This window comes from Oncorhynchus gorbuscha, linkage group LG03, assembly GCF_021184085.1.
Source record: "Oncorhynchus gorbuscha isolate QuinsamMale2020 ecotype Even-year linkage group LG03, OgorEven_v1.0, whole genome shotgun sequence".
Classification (NCBI taxonomy): Eukaryota; Metazoa; Chordata; class Actinopteri; order Salmoniformes; family Salmonidae; genus Oncorhynchus; species Oncorhynchus gorbuscha.
This window is the reverse complement of record NC_060175.1, coordinates 73,995,671-74,021,454: the sequence shown is the minus strand read 5'-3', so window position 1 is coordinate 74,021,454 and position 25,784 is coordinate 73,995,671. Positions and strand designations below refer to the sequence as shown.

The following is a 25,784-nucleotide window of genomic DNA, read 5'->3' as shown; positions in this document are numbered from 1 at the left end:
AATGGCTCCCACGCCCACCTCTGAAGCGTCAACCTCGACAATGAATTGTTTAGTGACGTCAGGAGTAACAAGGATAGGAGCGGATGTAAAACGCTTCTTGAGGAGATCAAAAGCTCCCTGGGCGGAACCGGACCACTTAAAGCACGTCTTGACAGAAGTAAGAGCTGTGAGAGGGGCAGCCACTTGACCGAAATTACGAATGAAACGCCGATAGAAATTTGCGAAACCGAGAAAGCGCTGCAACTCGACACGTGACTTAGGAACGGGCCAATCGCTGACAGCCTGGACCTTAGCGGGATCCATCTGAATGCCTTCAGCGGAAATAACAGAACCGAGAAATGTGACAGAGGAGACATGAAAGGCGCACTTCTCAGCCTTCACATAGAGACAATTCTCTAAAAGGCGCTGGAGTACACGTCGAACGTGCTGAACATGAATCTCGAGTGACGGTGAAAAAATCAGGATATCGTCAAGGTAAACGAAAACAAAGATGTTCAGCATGTCTCTCAGTACATCATTAACTAATGCCTGAAAGACAGCTGGAGCATTAGCGAGACCGAACGGCAGAACCCGGTATTCAAAATGCCCTAACGGAGTGTTAAACGCCGTTTTCCACTCGTCCCCCTCTCTGATGCGCACGAGATGGTAAGCATTACGAAGGTCCAACTTAGTAAAGAACCTGGCTCCCTGCAGAATCTCGAAGGCTGACGACATAAGGGGAAGCGGATAACGATTCTTAACCGTTATGTCATTCAGCCCTCGATAATCCACGCAGGGGCGCAGGGTACCGTCCTTCTTCTTAACAAAAAAAAACCCCGCTCCGGCGGGAGAGGAAGAAGGCACCACGGTACCGGCGTCGAGAGAAACAGACAGATAATCCTCGAGAGCCTTACGTTCGGGAGCCGACAGAGAGTATAGTCTACCCCGAGGGGGAGTGGTCCCCGGAAGGAGATCAATACAACAATCATACGACCGGTGAGGAGGAAGGGAGTTGGCTCTGGACCGACTGAAGACCGCAGATCATGATATTCCTCCGGCACTCCTGTCAAATCACCAGGTTCCTCCTGAGAAGAGGGGACAGAAGAAACAGGAGGGATAGCAGACATTAAACACTTCACATGACAAGAAACGTTCCAGGATAGGATAGAATTACTAGACCAATTAATAGAAGGATTATGACATACTAGCCAGGGATGACCCAAAACAACAGGTGTAAAAGGTGAACGAAAAATAAAAAAGGAAATGGTCTCACTGTGGTTACCAGATACTGTGAGGGTTAAAGGTAGTGTCTCACATCTGATACTGGGGAGAAGACTACCATCTAAGGCGAACATGGGAGTGGGCTCCCCTAACTGTCTGAGAGGAATGTCATGTTTCCGAGCCCATGCTTCGTCCATAAAACAACCCTCAGCCCCAGAGTCTATCAAGGCACTGCAGGAAGCTGCCGAACCGGTCCAGCGTAGATGGACCGACAAGGTAGTACAGGATCTTGATGGAGAGACCTGAGTAGTAGCGCTCACCAGTAGCCCTCCGCTTACTGATGAGCTCTGGCTTTTACTGGACATGAAATGACAAAATGTCCAGCAGAACCGCAATAGAGGCAAAGGCGGTTGGTGATTCTCCGTTCCCTCTCCTTAGTCGAGATGCGAATACCTCCCAGCTGCATGGGCTCAGTCTCTGAGCCGGTGGGAGGAGATGGTTGAGATGCGGAGAGGGGGAACACCGTTAACGCGAGCTCTCTTCCACGAGCTCGGTGACGAAGATCTACCCGTCGTTCTATGCGGATGGCGAGTGCAATCAAAGAATCCACGCTGGAAGGAACCTCCCGGGAGAGAATCTCATCTTTAACCTCAGCGTGGAGTCCCTCCAGAAAACGAGCGAGCAACGCCGGCTCGTTCCAGTCACTGGAGGCAGCAAGAGTGCGAAACTCTATAGAGTAATCCGTTATGGATCGATCACCTTGACATAGGGAAGCCAGGGCCCTGGAAGCCTCCTTCCCAAAAACTGAACGATCAAAAACCCGTATCATCTCCTCTTTAAAGTTCTGATACTCGTTAGTACACTCAGCCCTTGCCTCCCAGATAGCTGTGCCCCACTCCCGAGCCCGACCAGTAAGGAGTGATATGACGTAGGCGATCCGAGCTCTCTCTCTTGAGTATGTGTTGGGCTGGAGAGAGAACACAATATCACACTGGGTGAGAAAGGAGCGGCACTCAGTGGGCTGCCCAGAGTAACATGGTGGGTTATTAACCCTAGGTTCCGGAGACTCGGAAGACCAGGAAGCAGCTGGTGGCACGAGACGAAGACTCCGAAACTGTCCTGAGAGGTCGGCGACCTGAGCGGCCAGGGTCTCAACGGCATGACGAGCAGCAGACAATTCCTGCTCGTGTCTGCCGAGCATCGCTCCCTGGATCTCGACGGCTGAGTTGCGAGAATCCGTAGTCGCTGGGTCCATTCTTGGTCGGATCCTTCTGTTATGCTGGTGAATGAGGACCCAAAAGCAACTTAACAGAAACAGAGTCTTTATTCCAGTCTTTAACAAAAACGATAATCCTGGATATATCTCAGGTAAAGTCAAAACAGGAAAACTGAAATCCTCTAGTCAGTAGAGGGGAACTACTGGAGATGCGACCACAGACTGCAGGTCGCTTCGGGAAGGCCCAGGCCGTAACTGATCTAGATACCTGCTCACACGCAGCATCTGAAGAAGGCAAAAACACGACAGGGCGGAACAAGGACACAGAACAGCAAACATCAAACAAGGATCCGACAAGGACAGAAGCGGAAACAGAGGGAGAAATAGGGACTCTAATCAGAGGGCAAAATAGGGGACAGGTGTGAAAGAGTAAATGAGGTAGTTAGGAGAATGAGGAACAGCTGGGAGCAGGAACGGAACGATAGAGAGAGAGAGCGAGAGAGGGAGAGAGGGAGGGGGAGAGAGAGGGATAGAAAGAGGGAAAGAACCTAATAAGACCAGCAGGGGGAAACGAATAGAAGGGGAAGCACAGGGACAAGACATGACAATCAATGACAAAACATGACAAGAAAGATCAATGTATCAAAATAAACTTCTCAATACTTGTATTTTGAAATGTATTTAATCAAAATACATGTATTTTGTATTTTAAAATACAGAAATGCATTTGCAAGTAGCCGGCCCGAACAGCAACAACATTCTCAGTAATGGTTACAGAAATGTTTTACTTGTTATGGCTGTGATATGTTGTTGTTTACCTGCCATAGTTGAATGCACTGACGGTAAGTCACTCTGGATAAGAGTGTCTGCTAAATTACCCAAATGTACAGTAAATGTATATGTGAAAATGAACATACCAGAATTAACTGCAAAGCACAAGTATTATTATTGTCCTCGTTTCTGTCATGTTTTGTCTTAGATTGTCTTGTCATTTTGCTTTTCCCTCTGTTCATTTTCCCCCTGCTGGTCTTTTTAGGTTCGTTCCCCTTTTTCTCTCTCCCTTCCTCTCTCTCTTCTCTCTATCGTTCCGTTCCTGCTCCCAGCTGTTCCTATTCCCTTAATCAATCATTTAGTCTTCCCACACCTGTTCCTTATCTTTTCCCCTGATTAGAGTCCCTATTTCTTCCCTTGTTTTCCGTTCCTGTCCTGTCGGATCCTTGTCTATTGTTCACCGTGCTGTGTCTGTGTATCGCCCTGTCGTGTCGTGTTTCCCTCAGATGCTGCGTGGAGAGCAGGTGTCTGAGTCTGCTAGGTTCAAGTGCCTTCCCGAGGCAACCTGCAGTTCTTGATCGAGTCTCCAGTCTGTTCTCGTCATTACGAGTGGAATTATGTCTTTTGTTTGTAGAATTACTTTACTGGATTAAAGACTCTGTTTTCGCCAAGTCGCTTTTGGGTCCTCATTCACCTGCATGACAGTTTCAGGGTCATGTCTAGATGACGTACAGTGTGACCTAGTTCTCTTAAACCTGCTACGAAAATTAGATTTTGACAAAAGCTGTATCCCTTCTAGACAAAACCTTGTTTCGGGGCTGAGCTCATTAGAATAATACTCAGCATGCTTTGTAATTGTCTATTCTTACTTACACATTTAGGTTTAGTTCATTTAGCAGACGCTCTTATCACACCATAGTGCCATCAGAATTCTGATACCAATGCCGGATGAAAGGGGGCCACACAATGGTGAACCACATAAAAAAATGATGTAGAAAGGTATTTTAAAAATACAAATACAAAAATACAGCTCTCGAAAGTATCTTCTTACGAAATACATTGATGCCCCCCCCTTCCACATCTGCATTACATGACCAAAAGTATGTGGACACCTGCTCGTCGAAGAGCTCATTCCAAAATCATGGGCAAAAATATGGATTTGGTCCACCCTTTGCTGCTATAAGAGCCTCCACTCTTCTGGGAAGGCTTTCCACTAGATGTTGGAACATTGCTGCGGGGACTTGCTTACATTCAGCCACAAGAGCATTAGTGAGGTCGGGCACTGATGTTGAAAGATTAAGCCTGGCTTGCAGTCGGCGTTCCAATTCATCCCAAAGGTGTTCGATGGGGTTTTGGGTCAGGGCCCTGTGCAGGCCAGTCAAGTCCTTCCACACCATTCATGTATTGACCTTGTTTTATGCACTGGGGCATTGTCATGTTGAAACAGGATAGGGTCTCCCCAAACTATTGCCACAAAGTTGTAAACGCAGAATCCTCTATAATGTCATTGTATGTTGTAGCGTTAAGATTTCCCTTCACTGGAACTAAGGAGCCTAGACCATGAAAACAGCCCCAGACCATTATTCCTCATCCACCAAACTTTACAGTTGGAACTATCCATTCAGGCAGGTAGCATTCTCCTGGCATCCACCAAACTCATGACAGGTAAAGTGCATTCAGAAAGTATTCACACCCCTTGACATTTTCCACATTTTGTTGTGTTACAGAGTTAAAAAGTAATCAAATGTAGACTTGTTTGTCACTGGCCTACACACAATAACCCCTAAAATCAAAGTGGAATTATGTTTTAATATTTCTTTAACAAATTCATTAAAATGAAAAAATGAATTGTCTTGAGTCAATAAGTATTCAACCCCTTTGTTATGGCAAGCTTAAATAAGTTCAGGAGTAAAAATGTGCTTAACAAGTCACATAATAAGTTGCATGGACTCACTCTGTGTGCAATAATAGTGTTTAGTATGATATTTGAATTATTACCTCATCTCTGTAGCCCACACATACAATTATTTGTACGGTCCCTCAGTCGAACAGTAAATTTTGCCTTGCAAAGAAGGGCATCTATTGGTAGATAGGTTAAAAAAACTGACATTGAATATCCCTTTACGCATGGTGAAATTCTTAATTACACTTTGGATGGTGTATCAATGCACCCAGTCACTACAAAGCTACAGGTGTTCTTCTTAACTCAGTTGCCGGAAAGGAAGGAAACCGCTCAGGGATTTTACCATGAGGTGATGGAGCTGGAGGGTAAGCCTGTCGTCTTATTGGCTTGCAACCAATCATACTATTTTGTTAGTTTTTTCGTATTGTTCAGAACTTGTTTTGTACATATTGTTGCTGCTACCGTCTCTTATGACCGAAAAGAGCTTCTGGACATCAGAACTGGGATTACTCACCTCAAATTGGACGAGGAGTTATTTTTCAATGAGTCGGACGCAAGTGATATACTGCAGACACCCGACCAGGCCACGATCCCCGTGATTCGCCGGAGAAGGAAACAGAGATTTCGAGGCAAAAGATCAGGGTGCCTTGCGAGGATCAGGCGACAAGTGGCTAATCTGCCCATGCCTTCCATTCTGCTAGCTAACGTTCAATCGCTGTGAAATAAATGGGATGAACTGAAAGCCTGTATATCATACCAACGGAACATTAAAAACGGTAATATCTTATGTTTCACAGAGTCGTGGCTGAACGACGACATTAAGAACATACATGACCACAATCAAGTGTCTTCACTGACATTTTCAACATTTTCAATTTTCTCCCTGTCTGAATCTGTAATACCAACATGCAGACCACCATAGTCCCTGTGCCCAAGAACACTAAGGTAACCTTCCTAAATGACTACCGAACCATAGCACTCCCCGTCTGTAGCCATGAAATACTTTGAAAGGTTGGTCATGGCTCACATCAACACCATTATTCCAGAAACACGAGACCCACTTCAATTTGCATACCGCATCAGCTCCACAGATGATGCAATCTCTATTGCACTCCACACTGCCCTTTCTCACCTGGACAAAAGGAACACTTATGTGAGAATGCTATTCATTGACGACAGCTCAGCATTCAACACCACAGTGCCCTCAAAGCTCATCACTAAGAAAGCTGGGACTAAACACCTTCCTCTGCAACTGGATCCTGGACTTCCTGACAGGCAGCCTCCAGATTTTAAGGGTTAGTAACAACACATCCGCCACGCTGATCCTCAACACGGGGGCCCCTCATGGGTGCATGCTCATTCCCCTCCTATTCTCCCTATTCACTCATGACTGCACAGCCAGGGACTACTCCAACACCATCATTAAGTTTGCTGATGACACAACAGTGGTAGGCCTGATCACTGGCAACGAGGAGACAGCCTATAGGGAGGAGGTCATAGACCTGTGGTGTAATGACAACAACCTCTCTCTCAACGTGATAAAGACAAAGGAGATGATTGTGGACTACAGGAAAAGGAGGACTGAGCACGCCCCCATTCTCATCGACGGGGCTGTACTGGAGCAGGTTGAGAGCTTCAAGTTCGTTGGCGTCCACATCACCAACAAACTAACATGGTCCAAGCACATCAAGACAGTCGCAAAGAGGGTTCTTCAAAACCTATTCCCCTCAGGAAACTGAAATGATTTGGCATGGGTTATCAGATCCTCAAAAGGTTTTACAGCTGCACCATCGAGAGCATCCTGACAGGTTGCATCACTGCCTGGTATGGCAACTGCTCGGCCCCCGACCGCAAGGCACTACAGAGGGTAGTGTGTACGGCCCAGTACATCACTGGGGCCAAGCTTCCTGCCATCCAGGACCTCTATACCAGGCGGTGTCAGAGGAAGGCCCTAAAAATTAGACACCCTAGTCATAAACTGTTCTCTCTGCTACCACACGGCAAGCAGTACCGGAGCTCCAAGTCTAGGTCCAAGAGGCTTCTATACAGCTTCTATCCCCAAGCCATAAGACTCCTGAACAGCTAGTCAAATGGCTACCCAGACTATTTCAAAGCCACTTTAATAACCCTACCTGCGTGTACATAATTACCTCAATTACCTTGACACATTGACTTTGAACCGGTACCCCCTGTATATATTTTTATTTACTGCTGTTCTTTAATTATTATTTTTTCTTATCTCTTACTTTTTTACAAGTATTTTCTTTTTAACTGCATTGTTGGTTAAGGGCCTGTAAGTAAGCATTTCACTTGTACCTGTTGTATTCGGGAAACATGTGACAAATAACATTTGATTTGATTTGACTTTAAAACAGTGACAGAATTTAATGGCTGTGGCAGTAGAAAACTGAGGATGGTTCAACAATATTGTAGTTACTCCACAATAATAAACTAGTTGACACAGTGATAACATATTGCAAAACATGCATCCTGTTTGCAACAAGGCACTAAAGTAATACTAAAAAAAATGTGGCAAAGCAATGAACATTTTGTCCTGAATACAACATGTTAGGTTTGGGGCAAATCCAATGCAATTACATTACTGAGTACCACTCTCCATATAATAATATAATATAATATATGCCATTTAGCAGACGCTTTTATCCAAAGCGACTTACAGTCATGTGTGCATACATTCTACGTATGGGTGGTCCCGGGATATTTTCAAGCATAGTGGTGGCTGCATCATGTTATGGGTGTGCTTGTAATTGTTAAGGCCCAGGGAGTTTTTCAGGATAAAAAACAATTGGAAAGGAGCTAAGCACAGGCAAAAGATGGAATGCTGGTTCAGTCTGCTTTCCATCAGACACAGGGAGATGAATTCACCTTTCAGCAGGATAATAACCTAAAACACAAAATTTACGCTGGACTAAATTTACGCTGGACTTGCTTACCAAGAAGACAGTGAATGTTCCTGAGTGGCCGAGTTACAGTTGTGACATAAATCTACTTGGAATCTATGGCAAGACCTATGGCAATGATCAACAACCAATTGGACAGAGCTTGAAGAATTTTGAAAAGATTCATGTGTAAAAGTTGCAAAATCCAGGTGTGGAAATCACTTAGAGACTTACCCGGAAAGACTCACAGCTGTAATCGCTGCCAAAGGTTCTTCTACAAAGTATTGACTCAGAGGTGTGAATACTTATTGAAATTAGATATATATGTATTTCATTTTCAATAAATTTACATTGTTGGGTATTGTGTGAGAAATAAAATGTATTTTATCAATTTTGAAAACAGACTGTAACACAACAAATATGTGGAATAAGTCAGGGGTATGAATATGTACTTTCTGAAGGCACTGTACACATTCTCACCCATTTGAAATCGATACACAGCCCTTGGGAGACGTTTTAGAGATAACCTTACCTTTTCTGGGTTCCATTTTGCTTTTCATTTGATGTGTAAATATACGTATGTGCTGGGTCCTCTGATTAAACAACCACTCCCTCTCTCTCCCTCCCCCTCTCTCCAGTTTTGACAGTGACGCAGGTATCAGGCTGTCAAATCTAATCTCATCTTCTCTGCACAGTGCTGTCCATGCAGAATTACAGCAACCCCTCCCCCCTTCCCCATCGTCCTCTTCCCCTCTCTTCCTCTCCACATTTCTGACAACAGCAATGCTGATTGTATGGGCCTAGAGCTGACACTTTCAAATCCAGGTCTAGACTTGCGAACTGAAAATCTATTTACCATGTATATACAATTTTGTTATATGTTTATAGTATAGTGCAATCAGCGGTCTGTGACTGTGTGGTGTAGTGGTTGGGGAGTGGCCATTTCTATTTTGATCTGTGAACAAGACTGCACATATTATAACTGCAGGTTCAGTTCATTTGAACGACCATCTTGCTTTTATGCCATCAGTAAGCTGCTTTTACTGTACAACGGCATTGGCACTTGAACGTATAGGCTACCCAGCTTTACAAATGATACTCATCCGTTCCATTTCCTCAGTATTCTATTCCATCTGAGTCGATGTTCCATTGACGTTTTGTTTCTTCTCTGTCTAGTGTAGCCAACTATCATACTGTATACAGAGAGAACATGGTGCAATGAGAGAATTTCCTTTTTTTTCTCTCTCTGACGGGTTGCTGTGCTTTGCCATTTATAAGTATAAATGATTTTTCCTGGAGATTATTTTGCTTTTCAGTTTGTCATTTCATTAGCTCTACTCCAATTTATTCAGCTTTTACATCAAAGGCAGAGGGGAACAGATGTCATTTCAAAGCTTTTTTTTTGCCTAATTGCATAAAAGTGGAATATTTTATTTTTATAAAACCACACACTCACGGAGGGAGAAAAATGTATACTATCTGAACCAGAGAGAGAGAGAGAGAGAGAGAGAGAGAGAGAGAGAGAGAGAGAGAGAGAGAGAGAGAGAGAGAGAGAGAGAGAGAGAGAGAGAGAGAGAGAGAGAGAGAGAGAGAGAGAGAGAGAGAGAGAGAGAGAGAGAGAGAGAGAGAGAGAGAGAGAGAACAGGCAGGCATGAGTGCATTTTCACTTTGAATGGGGTATCTTCATTAATTTCCGCATCCACATCACATCCAAAGTTATATTCAAGTGACCCTTTTTTATACCCAAAGCGTTTGCGAGTCTCCGTTTCTGATTAGCTAATTTCATGCTGTGTGTGGAAGATATTGTTTCAAATGGTCTCTTAAACAATGCCATTTCAAAGGCAATCATTTCTGTTTAGAAAGCGCAGTTAAAAGGAATGATGATTGTATGAAATGGGAATGCTTTCAACATCCTAGAGTTGCCGTTTGATAGTTGCTAGTCAAGTGATCATTCAGAATTATTTCACATGGTTTGTGTCCCTGATTGCCTGTTAATACTAGAGCAGTATGGATCAATGTTTTTTTCACAGAACATTTTCAAAGTAGTTGTATTTTGTCAAATATAACACAATGGTAACATAAACATGACATTTGGAGATAAATAGATTGTATAGTCTTATATGACGGGGATTATGCTACCTGAAAAAAGCCCTTAAAATGGTCACTTGAGTCATGGGTTCTGCCTTACATTAAGAATGCAGGCATCTTTCAATCCACACAATCATAGATGATCATTATATATTTGGTAATTATGTAGGCTATCAAATGTGATTATTTTTCTTTATGGTCACCAGGACTCTTAATGGCACATCAAGCTGCAGTCACTTCTCCTTTCCATCCTCCATTAGCTACAGCCTCACTCCACTTTATGTTTTTCTCCCTCTCCTCAAATGGTTGATGGGCTCTACTCACATCAGGAGGAATGACATTTCCATAAAGAATCAAACCGAGGCTAAGTTGACCTGGATTTGACTTCTTCGAAGCTTTATGTGCCAGGTGACTAATGTATTCATAAACATTTGATAGACTTCAATGTCAAATATAGGCTAAAGCTGTACTTTACTGTGGGAAATATATTATGATGGCTGTTTATGATTATTCTTAATGAAACAAGCGGTTAGCTCTTACAAGAAGGTGTCATGTGGTCTTACTTATCCTGCAAATTACTATTTAGAGCTGCAGTTTGAAATTTGTCTGCTCAAATCCTTTTTAATATTCTCATCTGGCACTCATATCATGGCCACCTAACCATCCCAAGCTTTCAATTGACTCACTTATCCTCTCTCCTCACCCAGAAACGAAAACATTTAAAACAAATGCAGAGTCAAGCATATAGTGTGAATGAGTAGTATAAAACCGCATTTAGTTGTGATAAGGTTCAACCTAGTGTCCTCCTCTCTCCTTCAGACCATGGCACTCTGCCCAGTCTTTCTACCTCAGGTCGTGTCCTAAAATGTAACCGTACTCTGGGGAGGTAGATAGACTCAGGTGAGGGTGTCCAGAAATGTCAGCCGCCATTCACCCTCTTTCTCAGTAACTGATTTGTTTTCTTTCTCTTCTCAGAAGAAGGGGCTCTTGGTTTCTCAGAACCCTCCTTCTCTAATCTGTTCTTTGTGTTTGTGAAGGGTACCGACCGATCAGTCCTGTTCCATCGATGTCGTATTTGTGATTAATACGACAGTGTTGCTCTCCTTCCTTGTCGAAGATTTTCGCTACAAGGAAATATCTGACCTGTCTTTCCACTGTCTTGTTGGGGATACCATTGTGAGAAGATTGGTTCAAGTACTGTTTCTTTCGATACAGGGCTTTTACAATGACAGGCCCCCTTACCTACCATTTACCTAGAAAACAAAAGATTAAGGTACCATCTACATCTCAGCTTCCACAGTTATCTGTTATAATTGTAGGATGTTTAACCATGGAAGTAGAATAGGCGGAACCACTATAAACCGTTTTTATTGAGATCAGCACTTTTATGTCAGTCGTTGCTTACAATCCTCTCTCTGCCCCCCCCCCCCCCATTCTCCTTTCCTCTCGCCCTTCCAGATAGGGGAGAAGCGACCCTCCTCGGAGATGACGAAGCCCAAGCCCAAACCGCAGAAGAAGAAGAAGAAAAAGGACCCCAACGAGCCGTCAAAGCCCGTGTCAGCCTACGCCCTCTTCTTCAGGGACACCCAGGCGGCCATCAAGGGCTCCAACCCCAACGCCACCTTCGGGGATGTGTCCAAGATCGTGGCCTCCATGTGGGACAGCCTGGGGAGGAGCAGAAACAGGTACACACACACATACACACATTGCTAAGTTCCCAGCAGATGGAGCCCGTGCACTAGCAGATAGAACTCACCTTTAATGAGCTAGTTCTGCTCTTTTCTCAAGAAAATCAGTCTGTTTATCCCCGGTCCCTTGACTCTCATTAAATGTATTTTATTCATAAAAAAATGTATTTGAGCCAAAGAGGAAACACAAGAAGAGCCTCCATGTGTAGCAGCAACAGTAGAAAATTTAATTGATGTAGTCAAATGAAGTTAGATGTTTTACAGACAAACCTGTTTTTGACAGAAAAAACACCCACTGCAATGGTGTACCACCTTCTAACTGTCCTGACAGCAGCTGATATAGAGCAGAGCCTATCATGTGAGTTCTAATCTAGAATGGAATATTACGTTTCCCCTATATTGTATTGTAGGGCAAGGTACTAACTAAGTTACCTGAAGCGACACCCACAGCAGTTGTTGTCATCTGGATTTTCAATTGAAAACAGTTGAAGCTACATTTTATTATGTAGGATATAAAGATGGGAGGGATGGGGGACATTTTCAAGTCTTGCCACAGCTTTCAAGCCGATTTAAGTCAAAACTGTAACTAGGCCACTCAGGAACATTCAATGTCATCTTGGTAAGCAACACCTGTGTATATTTTGCCTTGTGTTTTAGGTTATTGTCCTCCTGAAAGATGAATTTGTCTACCAGAGTTTTTTGGAAAGCATACAGATCCTCTAGGATTTTGCCTGTGCTTAGCTCTATTCTTTTTTTTTTATCCAAAAACACCCTGTTCCTTGCCGATGACAAGCATACACATAACATTATGCACCCACCGCCATGCTTCAAAATATGAAGAGTGGTACTCAGTGATGTGTTGTGTTGGATTTGCCCCAAACATGTATTCGGGACATAAAGTTAAATTATTTTTTACTGCAGTTTTACGTTAGTGCCTTATTGCAAACAGGATGCATGTATTGGAATTGTTTTATTATGTACAGGCTTCCTTCTTTTCGATCTGTCATATGGGTTAGTATTGTGAAATAATTACAATGTTGTGTAATTAATATCTTCACCCTGCTCAAAGGGATATTCAATGTCAGCTATTTAAAATGTATTTTATCTACCAATAGGTCCCGTCTTTGCAAGGCATTTTAATACCTCCATGGTCTTTGTGGTTGAATCTGTTTGAAATTCCTTACAGAAAATTGTATGTGTGGAGTACAGAGATTAGGTAGTCATTCAAAAGTCACATAAAAATATGTCCGTTTAAGAGAGATCTGAGAGATCATTGGATGCGTCTCAATTCACCACATCCACCGATGTCACACTTCCGCATCTGTGGTGAAAGGTGACAGAGCTAGAGCGAAGTTTGTCAGACCATGTGACATCCCGAAAATTGGTCTTCTCACAAAATTGGCCTACAAACTATTATGACCCTTCTATTGAAAGATGAGACTCTCACTAACACAATGGTTTTCTTGGTCAGGGAGGTGACTAAGAACCCAATGATCACTCTGTCAGAGCACCAGAGTTCCTCTGTGGAGATGGGAGAACCTTCCAGATGAACAATCATCTCTGCAGCATTCCACCAATCAGACCTTTATGGTAGAGTGGCCAGACGGAAGCCACTCCTCAGTAAAAAGGCACATGACAGCCTGCTTGGAGTTTGCCAAAAGGCACCTAAAGACTCTCAGACCATGAGAAACAAGATTATCTGGTATGATGAAACTAAGATTGAATTCTTTGGCCTGAATGCCAAGCGTCACATCTAGAGGAAACCTGGCACCATCCCTAAGGTGAAGCATGATGGTGGCAGCGACATGCTGTGGGGATGTTTTTCAGCTGCAGGGACTGGGAGACTAGTCAGGATCGAGTGAAAGCTGAACGGATTAAAGTACAGGAAGATCCTTGATGAAAACCTGCTCCAGAGAGATCAGGACCTCAGACTGGGGGCCAAGGTTCACCTTCCAACAGGAGAACGACCCTCGGGATAAGTGTGGACTTGAGCCCGATTGAACAGCTCTGGAGAGACCTGAAAATAGCTGTTCAGCAACGCTCCCCATCCAACCTGACGTAGCTCGAGAGGATCTGTAGAGAAGAATGAGAGCAACTCCCTAAATACAGGTGTGTCAAGCTTGTGGAGTCATACCCAAGAAGACCTGAGGCTGTTATCGCTGCCAAAGGTGCTTCAACAAAGTACTGAGTAAAGGGTCTGAATACTTATGTAAATTTGATATTTCCGTTTTTTTTTTTATGCATTTGCACAAGAAAAATATAAACCGTTTTTGCTTTGTCGTTATGTGTAGATTTTTAAAAAATGTAAATTGTACCTTTATTTTACTAGGCAAGTCAGTTAAGAACAAATTATTATTTTCAATGACAGCCTAGGAACAGTGGGTTAATTGCCTGTTCAGGGGCAGAACGACAGATTTGTACCTTGTCAGCTCGGGGATTCAAGCTTGCAACCTTTCGGTTACTAGTCCAACACTCTAACCACTAGGCTACCCTTAATGGGGTGGGGGGGATGATTTCATCCATTTTAGAATAAGGCTGTAACAAAACAAAATGTGGAAAAACTGAAGGGGTCTGAATAGTTTCCGAATGCACTTTTTATGGAGACTGTTAAGTGCCAAAAATTACAAATGTTTCCTGATCTCTCTTATATCTCTCAGATATAGGACAGACTCTTCGGAACAAACTTCCTCTCTGTTGTTCCATGTAGTGAATCTGTTATTCAGTGTGTTTGTATGGGCTAATAGTAGAAAGGCCAAATACATTTTTTTTATGTGTATATATTTTTCGGGGGGGGGATACTTCAAGGGGTCTTACATTTCTAAATCAAATAGCAAAATGATCCTTGGTATGACCTTCATAAATGGGTTTAAACACTGTTATTGCACACAGAGTGAATCCATCAACTTATCATGTGACTTATTAAGCACATTTTTACTCCCGAACTTATTTAGGCCTGCCATAACAGAAGGAGTTGAATACTGTTCCCTTTTCATTTTTATATACACTGTATATATCTTTTTGACTCTAAAAACATAATTCCACTTCAATCCAAATTTGATCCATTTAAAATTCAGACTGTAACACATCCACATGTGGAAAATGTCAAGAGGTATGAATACTTCATGAAGGAACGGTATCTGTATCACTCTATTCAGGAAAATAAGCTGTATCGTTAATCTTCTTCTCCACCCATCAGTCTCAAAAGCAATTGCTAAAATAAGACGTTTAGTTAAGGGATTTTCATGGAGATGTTACCTTTCACCATGCATTTGCTCTCGTTAGTCTTTAGTAATATAGTTATTGTGTAAAAATGTCATTAAGGAATACTAACTATCAGGGAGGTGTGACAAATGAACCCATAGCCAAATATTCTACATAGAACTGAGCATAAAGAAATGACCATTGGTGCTCTCTAGGTCCGTCCGTAAGTATGTAGGCAAGGTCTTCAAAGCATCAGTTGTTATGAGTGAAAGTTGTTATGAATGTAGTTATGAATGATATTGCATCATTCATGTCATGGAATAAAGGGAAGAATTGACCTGGCAACTGGAGGGCTGCTGGGTTCACATCTTAAAGACATTCCCCTACTGTTGGGCCCTTGATCAAGACCTTTAACACCACAATATGCTCTCCATCCAGGGGCACTGCAGTTTGAACCTGTGCTCGTCTCAGCGGTGAAGAAACCACATTTACGTTGTTCGCTGTAACATGGACAATGAAGTTGTTATGTGTGCGCACTACAACAAAAGATGTTCAACCAAAGCATTGCGTGTGTATGTATATCCACTTACAACTTTGAACGTTAAGGCCACACAGCTAAAAATAACCCTAAAACACAAATTGCAATCAGATCCTTATGAAATATCTTCTTGGTGTAGTTTAGCTCCCTCTCTTTTATGTCCTATGACTAGAAAACACTATCTCGCACCGATACTGAAACAATATCATTTCAGTTCAAATTCTTAATCAGCTCATTTTTGTTGAGCCGGCTGTATGTGTTTATTTGTATGCATTGTAGAGTCAGCTGTCAATCAAAATGCTACCATGCTGCTCCATCTGGAATTTAAATCCATTATGATGTATTCACTGTAAATCAAATCAAATCAAATTGTATTTGTCACATGCGCCGAATACAACAGGTATACCGTGAAATGCTTACTTACAGGCCCTTAACCAACAATGCAGTACAAGAAATAGAGTTAAGAAAATATTTACTAAAAAGACTAAAGGAGAAAAATGTGAATAAAAAGTTAACACAAGAAAATTACATTACAATAACGAGGCTATATACAGGAGGTACCGGTACCGAATCAATTTGCGGGGGCACAGGTTAGTCGGTGTAATCTGTAAAGTGACTATGCATAGATAATAAACAGCGAGTAGCAGCAGTGAAAAAACAAAGAGGGGGTGGGGTGGCCATTTGATTGTTCAGCAGTCTTATTGGCTTGGGGGTAGAAACTGTTAAGGAGCCTTTTGGTCCTAGACTTGGCACTCCGGTACCTACGGTAGCAGAGAGAACAGTCTATGACTAGGGTGACTGGAGTCTTTGACAGTTTTTGGGCCTTCCTCTGACACTGCCTTGTATATAGGTCCTGGATGTCAGGAAGCTTGACCCCAGTGATGTCCTGGGCCGTACGCACACCCTTTGTCGTGCCTTGCGGTCAAATGTTGAGCAGTTGCCATGCCAGGCGGTGATGCAACCGGTCAGGATGCTCTCGATAGTGCAGCTGTAGAACCTTTTGAGGATCTGGGGACCCAGGCTAAATCTTTCCAGTCTCCTCAAGGAGAAAAGGTGTTGTCATGCCCTCTTCACAACTGTCTTGTTGTGTTTGGACCATTATAGTTCGTTATTGATGTGGACACCAAGGAACTCATGACCCGCTCCACTTCAGCCCCGTCGATGTTAATGGGGGCCTGTTCGGTCCTCCTTTTCCAATAGTCCACGATCAGCTCCTTTGTCTTGCTCACGTTGAGGGAGAGGTTGTTGTCCTGGCAACACACTCCTCCCTATAGGCTGTCTCATCGTTGTCGGTGATCAGGCCTACCACTGTTGTCATCAGCAAACTTAATGATGGTGTTGGAGTCATGCTTGGCAACGCAGTCATGGGTGAACAGGGAGTGCAGGAGGGGACTCAGAACACACCCCGAGGGGCCCCGGTGTTGAGAATCGTTGCCTACCCTCACCACGTGGTGGCGGTCCGTCAGGAAGTCCATGATCCAGTTGCAGAGGGAGGTGTTTAGACCCTGGGTCCTTAGCTTAGTGATGAGCTTTGTGGGTACTATGGTGTTGAATGCTGAGCTGTATTCACTGAACAGCATTCTCACATAGGTGTTCCTTTTGTCCAGAATCGGAAAGGGCAGTGTGGAGTGCCATTGAGATTTTGTCATCTGTGAATCTGTTGGGGTGGTATGCGAATTGATGTGAGCATTCACCAGCCTTTCAAAGCACTTCATGGCTACCGACACGAGTGCTATGGGACAGTAATCATTTAAGCAGGTTACCTTCACTTTCTTGGGGACAGGGACTATGGTGGTCTGTCTGAAACATGTAGGTATTACAGACTCGGTCAGGGAGAGGTTGAAAATGTCAGTGAAGACATTTGCTAGTTCGTCCGCTCATGCTTTGAGTACACGTCCTAGTTATCCGCCTGGTCCCACGGCTTTGTGAATATTGACCTGTTTAAAGGTCTTGCTCACATCGGCTACAGAGAGTGTGATTACACATTTGTCTGGAACAGCTGGTGCTCTCATGCATGCCTCAGTGTTGCTTGCCCCAAAGCGAGCATAAAAGGCATTTAGCTCGTTTAGTAGGCTCATGTCACTGGGCAGCTCATGGCTGGGTTTCCCTTTAAAGTCCATTATAATTTTCAAGCCCTGCGACATCCGAAGAGCATCAGAGCCGGTGTAGTGGAATTCAGTCTTAGTCCTGTATTGACACTTTGCCTGTTTGATGGTTCGTCTGAGGGTATATAGCGGGATTTCTTATTGTTTGGGTTGGTGTCCCGCTCCTGGAAAGGAGCAGATCTAGCCTTTAGCTGGGTGTGGATGTTGCCTGTAGTCCATGGCTTCTGGTTGGGATATGTACGTACGGTCACTGTGGGGATGATGTCGTCAATGTACTTATTGATGAAGCCAGTGACTGAGGCGGTATACTCCTCATTGCCATTGGATGAATCCCAGAACATATTCCTGTCTGTGCTAGCAAAACAGTCCTGTAGTGTAGCATCCGGTTCATCGGACCACTTCCATATTGATCAAGTAACTTGTACTTCCTGCTTTAGTTTTTGCTTGTAATAATCAGGAGGATAGAATTATGGTCAGACTTGCCAAATGGGGGGCGAGGGAGAGCTTTGTATGCGTCTCTGTATGTGGAGTAAAGGTGGTCTAGAGTTTTTTTTCCCTCAGGTTGCACATGTGACATGCTGGTAGAAATGAGGTAAAACGGATTTAAGTTTGCCTGCATTAAATTCCCGGCCACTAGGAGCGCCGCTTCTGGAGGAGCATTTTCTTGTTTGCTTATGGCCTTATACAGCATCGGTTTGTGGTGGTAAATACTGTAGATGTCTACATATAATATAGATGAGAACACTCTTGGTAGATAGTGTGTTCTACAGCTTATCATGAGGTATTCTACCTCAGGCAAGCAATACCTTGAGACTTCTTTAATATTAGACTGCTCCAGCAGTTATTGACAAGTAAACACACACCCCCTCCCCTCGTTTTACCAGACGTAGTTGCTCTGTCCTGCCGATGCACGGAGAAGCCAGCCAGTTCTATATTATCTGTGTCGTCGTTTAGCCATATCTCGGTGAAACATAAGATTTTACAGTTTTTAATGTATCGTTGCTGGGATAGTCTTAATCGTAGACCGTTCAGTTTGTTTTCTAATGATTGTGGTGGTTTACCTACCAATGATGCGTCAGGGCTTAAGTTCCATCTACCCCACAACTCTTCTCTCCTGGGGCTTACTGGGCTTGTTATTTACAACCCGCCTCAATATACACACAGACCAACATGCGCGCACACACACACTCACACATACCTGCATACACACACACGCATGTGCATGTACGCAAGCACACAGAAATGTACACAAACAGACACGCATGTGTACGCACCTGGGTGCACACCACACGCACATGAACACACAAACACACACACACACACAATATTATTTTAAACATAACTGATGCACTTGATTGGAGCACGAAGACATTGACCACATTTATACATTTTTTGAATTGCACAAACCTTTTGAGTGTGTGATGCAATGTCTATTGTAGCGCTAAAATTATGGAGAGTTCGAGTTCATTTTTCTTCTATATATACAATGTTTGGGCAGCAGGTAGCCTCGCGGTTAAGAGCTTTAGGCCCGTAACTGAAAGCTCGTTGGTTCAAATCCCTGAGCAGACAGCGTGAAATATCTGTCTGTTTCCTTGAGCAAGGCACTTAACTCTAATTGCTTTGGATAAGAGTGTGTACTAAATGACTGTGGAGGAAGCCCTCTTGAAATGATGTATGGAAAGGGAGACATTTGTGAGTATGTCTGTAGACCTCTTCTCATTTGCCTTCTTCTTTGATTTCCAGGCGTACAAGAGGAGAACCGAGGCGGCCAAGAAAGAGTACCTGAAAGCCCTTGCCACGTACAGAGCGAGTCTGGTTTCCAAGGTAACACTTATGACACACCAGGCTTGCTTAGAGTGATGATGGATTGGATGGAAAATCTTGGCTAATGGCGGGGGAGGGGCTAAAGAAGAGTGGAGGTGGGGTGTTGCAACAATACTGTATACCATGGGGACAATACCTTATTTCCATAGGTTGGGGGTTGGGACAGTTGTTCTGATAGAGGAAGGTCATACTATTCTCTCCCTTATGCACCAAAGGGTATGAAGCTATAACGCTTTGTTAGAAAGGGAGTTTAGTGATTTTAGTGCTTGCGAAGCATACTGTATGTATGCCCTGTGTATTCAGTATGTATGTATGTATGTATGTATGTATGTATGTATGTATGTATGTATGTATGTATGTATGTATGTATGTATGTATGTATGTATGTATGTATGTATGTATGTATGTATGTATGTATGTATGTATGTATGTATGTATGTATGTATGTATGTATGTATGTATGTATGTATGTATGTATGTATGTATGTATGTATGTATGTACTATATGTACACCGTATTCCATTGAGCCAATATCTTTGTATGTCATTGCATGAAATGTTAATTCTATCTGGTCTGTCCAGACATAGTCCTATGTTTCTCTACAGTTGAGCTATGCCTGTTCATACAAGACACATGAATGGAACTAATGGTTTATTCTTGTTATTGATGCATCCATCATGTCTTCTGTTTCACTGCTTATACAAGAATGTGCATCCAATTCAATACTACACATAATTGGGTTTTTGTTGCGTTTTCTCCGCGTGACACCCCACTGCTAATTTAGATTTATGGCTTTCTCCTTTTTGCCTATGAGTAATGGCGCCCTATCTCCGGTGCAGCAACATGGATAGGAAGGAAGGAATGGTGGAATTGCATTGTTTAGTGCCGTGTCGCGTTAACAGGCCACAATGTAGCGTCTGGGAGATTCCTTTTGTCATTCCATTTGTTCTCCTGGCACACAGTCTCATTTCCCTCTACCTGTGTGTGTGTGTGTGTGTGTGTGTGTGTGTGTGTGTGTGTGTGTGTGTGTGTGTGTGTGTGTGTGTGTGTGTGTGTGTGTGTGTGTGTGTGTGTGTGTGTGTGTGTGTGTGTGTGTGTGTGTGTGTGTGTGTGTGTGGTGTACGCCCTCTCTCTATTCCCATCCAACTGTCATGGTGTCCACTGATCATTATATGGCGGCACAATTCATACAAATGGGCTCCATTACCCCTGTAATCAACACTGATAGGTGCAGATAAGCAATCTGACAGCTCATCATAGGGTCTGGGTTGGGTGTGGGTTGGAGGGCGGGGGGCAAGACGAGGGCTGCACCTGCTCTGAATGATTCACCCACGATATACATAAGGAGCCTATAAGTCGCATGATACATGACCTGGCAGTTCTGGGTTGCATTCATTAGGGTACGATACAGAAGCAAACAGGCCAAAACAGGGGAGGTACTATCTGAACTTGTCCAATAAGAAACATTGGTTCACATTTTGCATCACGCAAAATGTTAAAATGTTTTACTATGTTGTGCCCTAATGAATACAATCCTGAATAACACTGACTGGGGCTAGGGCTTGTAAACTCGTCTCTTTCTGCTGTGGCCATTGTAGTCAAAGATAATGGGAAGAGTTGAATGAATGTGTTTGACTAATTTATTCCATAGATGAGAGATGAGTTTTAGGGGGAGAGTCCACTCTCCAACAGTATATGATATCGTGACATTTTTTACACATTTACACATATAACTATTTGTGCTTTCTCTAACTCTTCCTACTTCCTATTTCTTTTGTTTCTCCCCTCCAGACCTACGACGACCCCGTCGAACCAAAAAGTGCCCAAAGCAGCCAACCCTCCCACATGCTGCCCCCCAAGCAGCCCTTGTACAGCATGCCTCCGCAGCCCTCCTCCCCCTACGGTCTGGGCCCCGGCTCCTTCCCCATGTCGGACCTGCAGAGCTTCGCCGGGCCACCCCGCCATGCCCTGACCCGGACCCTCAGCCAATCCCAGATGCTGCCGCCCAGCATGAGTGCCTCTCCCCCTCCCCTTCCAGATCAGCCCGCCCCTTCATCCCTCCCAACTCGCCCTGCACCAGAGCTCTCTGCGCATGCAGCAGGTCCAGTCACACTCAATGGGGCTCCAGGGGTCTCTGCACTCACCTCCTCTCAGCCAACAGGTTAGTCCTATCTCTGTTCTTTAGTGGTCAGCCCTGTAGTGTTGTGGAAACATTTGAAATAGGTGATAGAGCACTGATATAATGTTTGCTTTCAGGATCTCATAACACCGGGTGATTGGACTATTATTAATAATAGGAAAAAATCTTAAAGACCATGGTATCCATTCTGATCCTAGATCTGCACCAGGGTTAGGGATCACTTCGAAATGAAGCCAGTGTCCACTTATTCCCCAACTTAAAGTAAATTGAGCATTACCCCATTGCCTGCAGTGGACGTGAACCTCTTCCTATTGGGCACTCCAACCACATTGGAACATTTGAAATGGTAGTGTTTTTTAAGAGAGCACTCTTCTGTTTCCTCTTCTGCTCCAGGGGTTCTCTCACATTCAGGACTACCAGAACAGTGTGGGCGGGTCTCAGTCTCCGGGGGCGCCCAACCCAGGGCATGGACAGAAGCCCGACTGGGATGGCGAATACTGCAACCGGGACTGTGGGCCCAACCACTGCAGGTGAGCACGTCGTGATAACCTAGTATACTGGGACGAGGAACAGTTTTATCAACAGTGCTTTGCCAGATGAGTGAGGCTTGAGGCTGAGTCGTGCTGTTTATTCAAAAGCGGTAGTAGTGAAATAACACTTTTCCCTACACTGTGAGAAAGTGTGACATCCAATGAAGTTTCCCTTTGTTTGACTTAGTACACATTGTTATATGGAATGTAGGTATTTGAGCATGCATGCATTCTTCCAGCACAAGATCATGCATCGTCACTGTTCATTCACTTCCACTGCTATGCTAGTGACACACAACTACTTTGCCACCAAATATATCATACAGAATTGAATAAATAGTTTTAAGACTGTCATTCGATGCTTTGGTTCCTGGACCAACATTTGCCTGTTTTAACAGCATCTTTTCTTTGTTCTCTTCATCAGCAGTGGCATGGGAGTTCGGGACAAGCCTCTCTACCTCACTTGAAGCTGGTGGACCTCCATAAGTCAAGACTCCAGGGAGTTTTCCAACATTCATTAACAACGTCAATGTATCTTTTTCCTCCAGCTTGGTTTTTTTCTGAAGGATTTTTAAAATCCCAAAGACTGCTACTACTTCACCTTTTTGCCAAGCACTTAGACTGGACAGGAGCCTTGCTTATTTTTTTCCATGAACGTTCCATTTTGTGGGGGGTTGAGCTTTAAGCTCACATCAACATACCATACACGAACCCCCCCCCCCCAAAAAATGTCTGTCTTTGTTTTGACAAAGGGGTCATTGTAGGTCTGGAGGGGAGAAACACAAGTGTCCCATTTTTCTTTTCTCAGAGTGATTGTAAATATCTACCAAGATGGAACCTGGCCCCCTATGCCCAGATGTGTGTATCTAACCGCAATCCCCTTGCTTTTTACATTATTTTGTCTGGTTATGTGATTTTTGTGCGGGCTGGATTCAGTGAGGGAATACACACTAAATCTGATCCCAGATCTGTTTGTGCTGTCTTTGCAACTTCTATGGTGACAATGGCCATATAAATTGACAAGACAGCACAAATAGATCTGGGACCAGCCTAACTCCTCTATAATGAAGAGAGAAATACAAAGACTGCAAATGATTCAGTTCCCCAGTTGTTATTGGGGGCTCTCTGAGAGAGAGTGTCTGCGTCTGAAATGGTACCCTATTCCCTATCTAGGGCACTACTCTAGTCAAAAGTAGTGCACTCGATGAGGAATAGGGAGCCATTTTGGACACCCTCTGCACTGGCCTCAGGATGTTACTGGACTGAAGAGGTCAAAGGTGAAACCTCTCCCTTACTTTAAACCTCTCCTGGTCCAGCGGACCATGCCCCCCCACTCCCCAACACCACTTGCTAAATGTGAAATGTTACTAAAGATAAAAACATAACAGTGGGTTTTAAAGTTTTTGACTAGTTTCATTAGGTGTTTTAGAATTGTGTTGATTTTAATCTTTATAATTTGTTGTGAAATAAATAAATAATGCATTTCATTCTTAAAACATTTTAGTTTTTCACTGTAGCACAATTTAAGTTTCTATGGTATGGTTGCCAGGTAGATATTTCATTTGCGCACAAACCTGCGAAAATGACTTATTTTATTTGTAAAGACAGCGATGAGAGAACCCATTTCCTTTAGTTGAAGAACATGTTTCACAATGTTGTAATGCTATTTAATTCGGTTGACAGATTTCTAATCTATTTATGAATGACATGAAGTAAAGTTTTGGCTTGTTTTCATCAGGGTGCATTGTTATTATTGTTATTATTAAAATTCCATGGTAATTTGAATAATTATTATTTGTACATCACTTCTTCCTGGTGCATTGACTTTTTGTCAGCATTTGGTTCATTGTGTGTTGCAATGCTTCTTTTGTTTTCTTTTGTGTGTAATAAAAAAAAATTAGTGGAAAATAAACAGTTTGCCTCTGCTTATAATGTACATGTTCTTATTAGGTTTATCACATTTACATGGTGAGGCTAGCGAGTGAGTGAAAGGCTAGTTCCTCTCAAGGCTTGGCAGCCTCGCGTGATAGGTTGAGTCCAAATTTTTCACCCTTCTGAGATGTGTGCATTTGCACACTGTCTCGCGAGGATTTTACAATGGTGGGAACTTCACCCAACCAATGCTTATACCAATCCTGTATGTTTTGTTATGTGCACATATCAGTTATTTAGATGCTAGTTGTCTGAACCAATGTAGATGTCTTTGTTCACTTAGCATGTTTTCATTTTCATCAGGTTAGACTATGAAGATTAGACGACTATAAGAGTTGATACTGCTAGGCCTAGCTGGGGAAAAAAAACACAGGCTCTCACTTATGAATTTCACAGATGGATTAGAGTTAGAAAATACATTTAATCTATCATCCCTCTTCTCTCTCTCCCTCTCTCTCTCTCTCTACCTCTCTACCTCTCAACCTCAACAGACAGGGTGGCAGCGTAGCCTAGTGGTTAGAGCATTTGATCGAATCCCCGAGCTGACAAGGTAAACATCTGTCGTTCTGCCCCTGAACAAGGCAGTTAACCCACTGTTCCTAGGCTGTCATTGAAAATAAGAATTTGTTCTTAACTGAGTTGCCTGGTAAAATAAAGGTGTAAAACATAATAATATAGTGCCATCTAGTGTTAGCTTTGGACATGTTTTTAAACAATAACACCTTAAACAATAACACCTAAAACAAAATGTGTCCAAATCTCTCTCACTCTCTCTCTCAATTCAATTGTCAATATAAGGGCTTTATTGGCATGGGAAACATATGTTTACATTGCCAAAGCAAGTGAAATAGATAACAAACAAAAGTGAAATAAACCATTTTTAAAAAATGTATAGTAAACATTACACTCACAAAAATTCCAAAAGAATAAAGACATCTCAAATGTCATATGTACAAATAGTTGGTGTTTTACATTATTCTCTCTCTCTCTCTCTCTCTCTCTCTCTCTCTCTCTCTCTCTCTCTCTCTCTCTCTCTCTCTCTCTCTCTCTCTCTCTCTCTCTCTCTCTCTCTCTCTCTCTCTCTCTCTCTCTCTCTCTCTCTCTCTCTCTCTCTCTCTCTCTCTCTCTCTCTCTCTCTCTCTCTCTCTCTCTCTCTCTCTCTCTCTCTCTCATATTTTTAAACAATAATGCCTAATATTGTCAACAAGTAATGTGTCCGAATCTTGCTCTTCTTTCTCTCAGACACACAGCCTGACACTGTAAAACATGATAATGTAGTGCCCTCTAGTGTTAGCTTTGGACATGTTTTTAAACAATAACACATAATACTATAAAATCATTGAACTATCCCTTTAATCTTATATCTAATGACACTTGCATCATGCATTTATTAGCAGTTACATCAATTACATTTGGCATTAAAGGCAGCATTAATGAAATGCTATTGATGAAAGAAAAATAGATTTACATTGTATTTCAGTCATGAGTCAATATATAGTTCAGACAAGAGCAGTGATGCTGTACAAAGATTCTGAAGCGCACTGAGTGTAAACACATGTAGGATATTGTTACCAAAGCCTGTAACATTATACTATATAGAGTATCTGGTATATGTACTACATAAATTTCAGTTTTGTTTCCAGTTCCCAAGATTATTTTAGAATAAAATGTGTTTTCATAATTTGCAACATTACAGCATTTCTCACCTATCGAGGAAACAACGATATAAAAACATGACCTCTCCAATT

The 25,784-nt window shown here is 42.9% G+C and overlaps 1 pseudogene; it reads left to right on the top strand.

The window, feature by feature from the left end:
* LOC124031887 overlaps positions 1 to 23,907 on the top strand; it is a 139,500-nt pseudogene extending 115,593 nt beyond the window's left edge.
* Positions 23,908 to 25,784: the final 1,877 nt, after the last annotated feature.